We start from the raw sequence: 6,825 nt of genomic DNA on the forward strand, positions 1-6,825 counted from the left end.
CGCAACGCCGGTGGGCACCCGGGAGTGCTTCGAAGTGTGCTCCAAGGTGCTGCGTGCACGTTGTCGGAGCCCGGTTTGCCCCGGGTGCGCACCTCGCGTGCACCTTCGTCGGGGTGGGCACCTTGGCTGGGTTTGCCCCGGCTGCGCTCCGAAGCGGGGTTATTGGAGCGCCGCCTCTTTTTTTGTCGGAGCGTTTGGTGGGGTTTCTCGCATTGGCTCTTCCGAGGCCCGGTTGCCACCCTGGCGCGCACGAAGTCGGAAGTAGGGTTAATTGCCCGGGTGCGCACCTTTGCCAGGGTGGGCACCTTACCTGGGCTGCGCACCAGGGCGGGCTCAAGATGGCACGCGCGTTCCGTTTTTTTCACTATCTTTCAAAACGGAAATTTTAAAATCTCCTTTTTTTTTTGCCTTTTCTGGAAATTAGTGAAGGCAGCGCATCAAAGGTGCGCACCTCGCTGCCCACCTTGGTGTGCTCTGAGGTGCGCACCCGGGAGCGCTACGAAGTGTGCTCCAAGGTGCGGCGTGCACGTTGTCGGAGCCCGGTTTGCCCCGGGTGCGCACCTCGCCTGCACCTTGGCCGGGGTGGGCACCTTGGCTGGGTTTGCCCAGGGTGCGCTCCGAAGCGGGGTTACTGGAGCGCCCCCTCTTTTTTTGTCAGAGCGTTTGGTGGGGTTTCTCGCATTGGCTCTTCCCAGGCCCGGTTGTTGGGTGCGCTCCCACCCTGGCGCGCGCGAAGTTGGAAGTTGGGTTAATTGCCCGGGCGCGCACCTTCGCCAGGGTGGGCACCTTGGTGCGCACACCTTGGCTGGGCTGCGCACCAGGGCGGGCTCAAGATGGCACCAGCATTCCCTTTTTCTCACTATCTTTCAAAACGGAAATTTTAAAATCTCATTTTTTTTTTGCCTTTTATGGAAATTAGTGAAGGCATCGCATCAAAGGTGCGCACCTCGCTGCCCACCTTGGTGTGCTCCGAGGTGCCCACCACGGTGCGCAACGCCGGTGCGAACCCGGGAGCGCCCCGATGTGTGCTCCAAGGTGCGGCGTGCACGAAGTCGGACCCCGGTTTGCCCCGGGTGCGCACCTCGCGTGCACCTTGGTGCGCACACCTTGGCTGGGTTGCGCGGCCTGGTGGGCACCATGGTGCGCACCAAGGAGCGCTCCGAAGTGTGCTCCAAGGTGCGGCGTGCACGAAGTCGGAGCCCGGTTTGCCCCGGGTACGCACCTCGCGTGCACCTTCGCCGGGGTGGGCACCTCGGCTGGGTTGCGCGCCCTGGTGCGCACCAAGGAGCGCTCCGAAGTGTGCTCCAAGGTGCGGCGTGCACGAAGTCGGAGCCCGGTTTGCCCCGGGTGCGCACCTTCGCCGCGGTGCGCACCATGGCGTGCACGAAGTCGGAGCCCGGTTTGCCCCGGGTGCGCACCTCGCGTGCACCTTCGGCGGGGTTGCGCGCCCTGGTGGGCACCATGGTGCGCACCAAGGAGCGCTCCGAAGTGTGCTCCAAGGTGCGGCGTGCACGAAGTCGGAGCCCGGTTTGCCCCGGGTGCGCACCTCGCGTGCACCTTCGGCGGGGGTTGCGCGCCCTGGTGGGCACCATGGTGCGCACCAAGGAGCGCTCCGAAGTGTGCTCCAAGGTGCGGCGGTGCACGAAGTCGGAGCCCGGTTTGCCCCGGGTGCGCACCTCGCGTGCACCTTCGCCGCGGTGGGCACCATGGCGTGCACGAAGTCGGAGCCCGGTTTGCCCCGGGTGCGCACCTCGCGTGCACCTTCGCCGGGGTGTGGCACCTCGGCTGGGTTGCGCGCCCTGGTGCGCACCAAGGAGCGCTCCGAAGTGTGCTCCAAGGTGCGGCGTGCACGAAGTCGAGCCCGGTTTGCCCCGGGTGCGCACCTCGCGTGCACCTTCGCCAGGGTGGGCACCTCGGTGCGCACACCTTCTCAATGTTTTCTTGCCTTTTCTGGAAATTGGTGAAGGCAGCGCATCAAAGGTGCGCACCTCGGTGTGCTCCGAGGTGCGAACCCGAGAGCGCTCCGAGGTGCCCACGAAGTCGAAAGTCGGGTTAATTGCATTGTTTTCCCCGGGTGCGCTCCGAGGTGCGCAACATCGGCGCGCACCAAGGAGGGCTCCGAAGTGTGCTCCAAGGTGCGCACGATGGCGTGCACCTCTGGTGCGCACGATTCGGAGCTCGGTTTGACCGGGGTGCGCACACCTTGGCTGGGTTGCGCACCTTTTGTGCGCTCCAAGGTGCGCACGAAGTCGGAGCTCGGTTTGCCCCGGGTGCGCACCTTCGCCAGGGGTGCGCACCTTGATGCGCACGCCTTGGCTGGGCTGCGCACCTTGGTGGGCGCCATGGTGCGCACCTTTCGTGCGCTCCAAGGTGCGCACGAAGTCGGAGCTCGGTTTGCCCCGGGTGCGCACCTTGGTGGGCGCCATGGTGCACTCCGAGGTGCCCAAGATTGGTGCGCACCAAGGAGCGCTCCGAAGTGCGCTCCAAGGTGCGCGCGAAGTCGAAAGTTGGGTTAATTGTCCGGTTTGCCTCGGGTGCGCACCTTGCGTGCACCTTCGCCAGGGTGGGCTGGGCTGCGCACACCTTGGCACCCGCGTTTCCTTCATTTTAAATTTTTTTTTTTTACAATCTCTCAAGTGGGAAATTCTATAATCTCAACTTTTTTTTGCCTTTTCAGGAAACTTTTGAATGGAGCGCATCATTGGTGCGCTCCGAAGTGTGCTCCAAAGCTCTCTCCAGCTGCGTGCACCTGCCCCGGCCGCGCACCCGGCCCCGCCCAGCTTCGCTCACCTGTCCCGGGCGTCTGGTGCGGAACCTTAGAGTAAGAAACATCACCGTGCACCTTGGCCAACGTGCGCGACTCGACCGAGCGCGCACTGGCCGAGGTGCACACCGATTTCACCTGGGTGCGCGCGCAGCACCTCGGGCGCACCGGGGTGCGCGCACAACGCCCGGGTTGCACCGTGGCCTGTGTGCTCGGGGCGCCTCGGGTGCGCGCTCGGTGTCGCCCCCGCGCGCGCGGGTAGTGCGGGCAGCGCACCCCGGCCCGGCCCGGCCCCGACGAGAACGCAAACGGGCAAAAGGTTTATTCAAATAGCATTGCGACGCCCGGCGAAAAACTAAAAAAGGGTGCAACACCGGGACTTCCCGGGAGGTCACCCATCCCAGTACTACTCCGGCCCAAGCGCGCTTAACTGCGGAGTTCTGATGGGATCCGGTGCACTAACGCTGGTATGATCGCACCCGTTATGAGCTTGTCGCAGTGTGTACTTAGCAAACCGCGACCCACGTGCGAATCCACCCCGGCCACCCACCCCCGTCGAGGTGCACACCCTCCCTCGCGAAGTGCGCCCCGTTTCGCCAAGTGTGAGCCCTGCCCGGGTGCGCGCACCTTGCTAGGGCGTCGGGGTGTGCACCCGGCCCGGCCTACGTGCGTGCACCTGGAGGGGGCGTCGTGTGCGTGCAGTGTCCCGTCTGCAACGCGGTGCCCACACACCACCTCGGGCGCAACGACCTGCGCTCACATGTGGGCCGAGTGCACCTTGGTGCATGTTCGGGGCGCCTCGGGTGCTCGCTCGATCTTGCCCCGGTGCACCAAGGCGCTCGGTTTGCCCCGGGTGCGCACTTGGTGCAAGGTGGGCACCCAAAATAGGGATCAAGCACCAAAACACAAGTTTCGGGATGCAAAATGGGACCCAAGGACCACAAATGCGTTCCAAGACCCATGATGGGTCCACGAGAACAAAAATGTGTTCCGAGACTTAATAAACAAATATTGGGTTTTAGGAGAAGAAACATGCTCTGATGCCCAAAACGAGAATCGACCCCGAAAAGGCCACAGGCCAAAAGTGGGATGCGAGACAAAAAAAAATGGGACCCGAGGACCAAAATTGGGTTCCCAGGTCGAAGACAGGGCAACCGGACAAGAAACGACCTCTAAGGCTCGAAATGAGTCCCGACGACTAAAACTTGACAAGAAGCACCCATCAGGCACCCAACTCGACACCCATGGGATGCCGACCCACCCGGGCTTCCACCTAGCACACCTTGGCACCCACCCACCCTCGCACCCAACCTCGCACCCAACTTAGCACCTTTGAACCCACATTGGCACTCACCCTGACCCTGGCACCTTGGAACCCACATTGGCACTCACCTTGACCCTGGCACCCACCTTTGCACTCACCTTGGGACCCACCCTGGCTCCCACCTCGGCACCCACCCAGACACCCACCTTGGTTCCTTGGCACCCACCTTGGATCCTTGGCACCCACCCCGACACCCACCTTGGCACGCAACTTGGCTACTTGCCACCCACCTTGGCTCCTTGACGCCCACCCCGACAACCACCCCGTGACCTACCCTGGCTAGGGTTGGTGCACACCCACCCTGGTGCCCACCTTGGCACCCACCCTATGACCCACCTTGGCACGCACCTTAGTACCCACCCCGTTACCCACCCTAGGACCCACCCCGTGACCCACCTTGGCCAGGGTGGGTGCACCCACCCTGGTGCCCACCTTGGCACCCACCCATCCTAGCACCCAGCCTGTGACCGGGCTTGGAACCCAACCTTGCACCCGCACCCGTCTTGGCCAGTGTGGGTGCGCACCCATCCTGGCACCCACGTTGTGACACACCCTTTAACCCACGCACCCTAGCACCCACGTTGGCACCCACCTTGGAACCCAACCTAGCAACTTGGCACCCACCCCGTGACCCACCTTGGCATCCACCATAGCAGTCGCCGACTTGGCACCCACCTCGGCACCCACCTTGACACTTGTGGACCCACCTTGCCACTCACCCTAGCATCGACCCATCCTAGCACCCACCCTGGCACCTTTGCACCCTAGCACTCACCCATCCTAGCACCTAACCTGTGACCCACCTTGACACTCACCCTCGCACCCACCTTGGAACCCAACCTAGCACCCACCCACCCTGACACCAACCCTAGCACCTACCCACCCTTGCACCCACCCTGTGACCCATCTTGGCACCCACCCATCCTACCACTCAACCTATCACCCACCTTCTCACCCACCTTGGCATCCACCTTAGCACCCACCCACACTGGCACCTTGGCACCCACCTCGGGCAAGGTGGGTGCACACCCACCCTGGCACCCAATTTAGAACCCACCGAGCATGTTACCCACCTTGGCACCCACATTGCAGCCCACCCTAGTACCCACCCTATGACCCACATTGGCATCCACACCCTAGCACCCAGGCACCTCGACACCCGCCTTGACACCCACCCTAGCACTGAACCTGTGACCCACCTTGGAACTCACCCTAGAACCCACCCACCCTGTGAACCACCTTGGCATCCACCTTAGCACCCACCCACCTTGGCACCCACTCTAGCACTCACCCATCCTAACACCCAACTTGTTACCCACCTTGGCACCCGCCCTCGCGTCCACCTTGAAACCCACCCTAGCACCCACCCACGCAGGAGCCCACCTTGGCACCCAACCTAACACCCACGCATCCTGGCACCCAACTTGTGACCCACCTTGGAACCCACCCTAGTACCCACCTTTGAACCCACTATATCACCAACCCACCTTGGCACCCACCCTATGACCCTCTTTGGAATCCACCCTAGCACGCACCCACCCTGGCACCCACCATGGAGCGCACCCTAGCACCCACCCACCTCGGCACGCACCTCAACACCCACCTTGGTGTGCGCACTGCGCCAACCTCTCAAAGACCCTATGTGGTGCGCTCCAAAGTGTACACCTTTGGTGCGCTCCAAGGTGCGCACCTTTGGTGCACACCGAGGTGCACACCAAAGTGTGCACCGAGGTGAGCACCAAAGTGCACTCCAGGGTGCACACCAAGGCGTGCACCTTTGGTGCGGTCAATGCAAACGAATTCGGAAGTTGGGGTCGATGTCCTAATCGCTGCTGCAGACTACACGTATGAGAATCGGACAAATAGCTTTATATAGGGGAGGTGTTGCGTTTGATGGGTCGACTCCCCTGGTTGTGTGCACTGCACCAACTTCAAAGACCCTGTCTTGTTTAAGAAGTCAAAAGTTGGGGTGGATGTCCTAATCATTGCTGCAGTCTACGCATGTATGAGAATCAGACAAATAGCTTATATAGGGGAGGTGTTGCATTCGGTGGGTTGACTCCCCTGGTTGTGCGCACTGCGCCAACCTCAAAGACCCCGCATAGCAGAAGAAGTCGGAAGTCGGATTTTGGTGAGCACCAAGGCGTGCACCTTTGGTGCGGTCAACGCAGACGAATTCAGAAGTTGGGGTGGATGTCCTAATCGTTGTTGCAGGCTACACATGTATGAGAATCAGACAAATAGCTTATATAGGGGAGGTGTTGGGTTTGATGGGTCAACTCCCTTGGTTGTGCGCATTACGCCAACCTCAAAGACCTTGTTTTCGTTAAGAAGTCAAAAGTTGGGGTCAATGTCCTAATGGCTCCTGCAGGCTACACATGTATGAGAATCGGACAAATAGCTTATATAGGGGAGGTGTTGGGTTTGATGGGTCGACTCCCCTGGTTGTGCGCATTACGTCAACCTCAAAGACCTTGTTTTCGTTAAGAAGTCAAAAGTTGGGGTCGATGTCCTAATTGCTCCTGTAGACTACACATGTATGAGAATCAGACAAATAGCTTATATAGGGGAGGTGTTGGGTTTGATGGGTTGACTCCCCTAGTTGTTCGCATTACACCAACCTCAAAGACCTTGTTTTCGTTTAGAAGCCGAAAGTTGGGGTCGATGTCCTAATTGCTCCTGCAGGCTACGCATGTATGAGAATCAGACAAATAGCTTATATAGGGGAGGTGTTGGG

The 6,825-nt window shown here is 60.7% G+C and overlaps 1 non-coding gene across 1 annotated transcript; it reads right to left on the reverse strand.

Moving 5' to 3' along the window:
• Window positions 1-3,126: 3,126 nt before the first annotated feature.
• LOC131862866 (5S ribosomal RNA) lies at window positions 3,127-3,245 on the reverse strand. The gene has a single exon (XR_009361802.1). It is a non-coding gene; the product is annotated as a 5S ribosomal RNA (ribosomal RNA).
• Window positions 3,246-6,825: the final 3,580 nt, after the last annotated feature.

Source organism: Cryptomeria japonica, unplaced genomic scaffold (genome assembly GCF_030272615.1).
Source record: "Cryptomeria japonica unplaced genomic scaffold, Sugi_1.0 HiC_scaffold_52, whole genome shotgun sequence".
Taxonomy (NCBI): domain Eukaryota; kingdom Viridiplantae; phylum Streptophyta; class Pinopsida; order Cupressales; family Cupressaceae; genus Cryptomeria; species Cryptomeria japonica.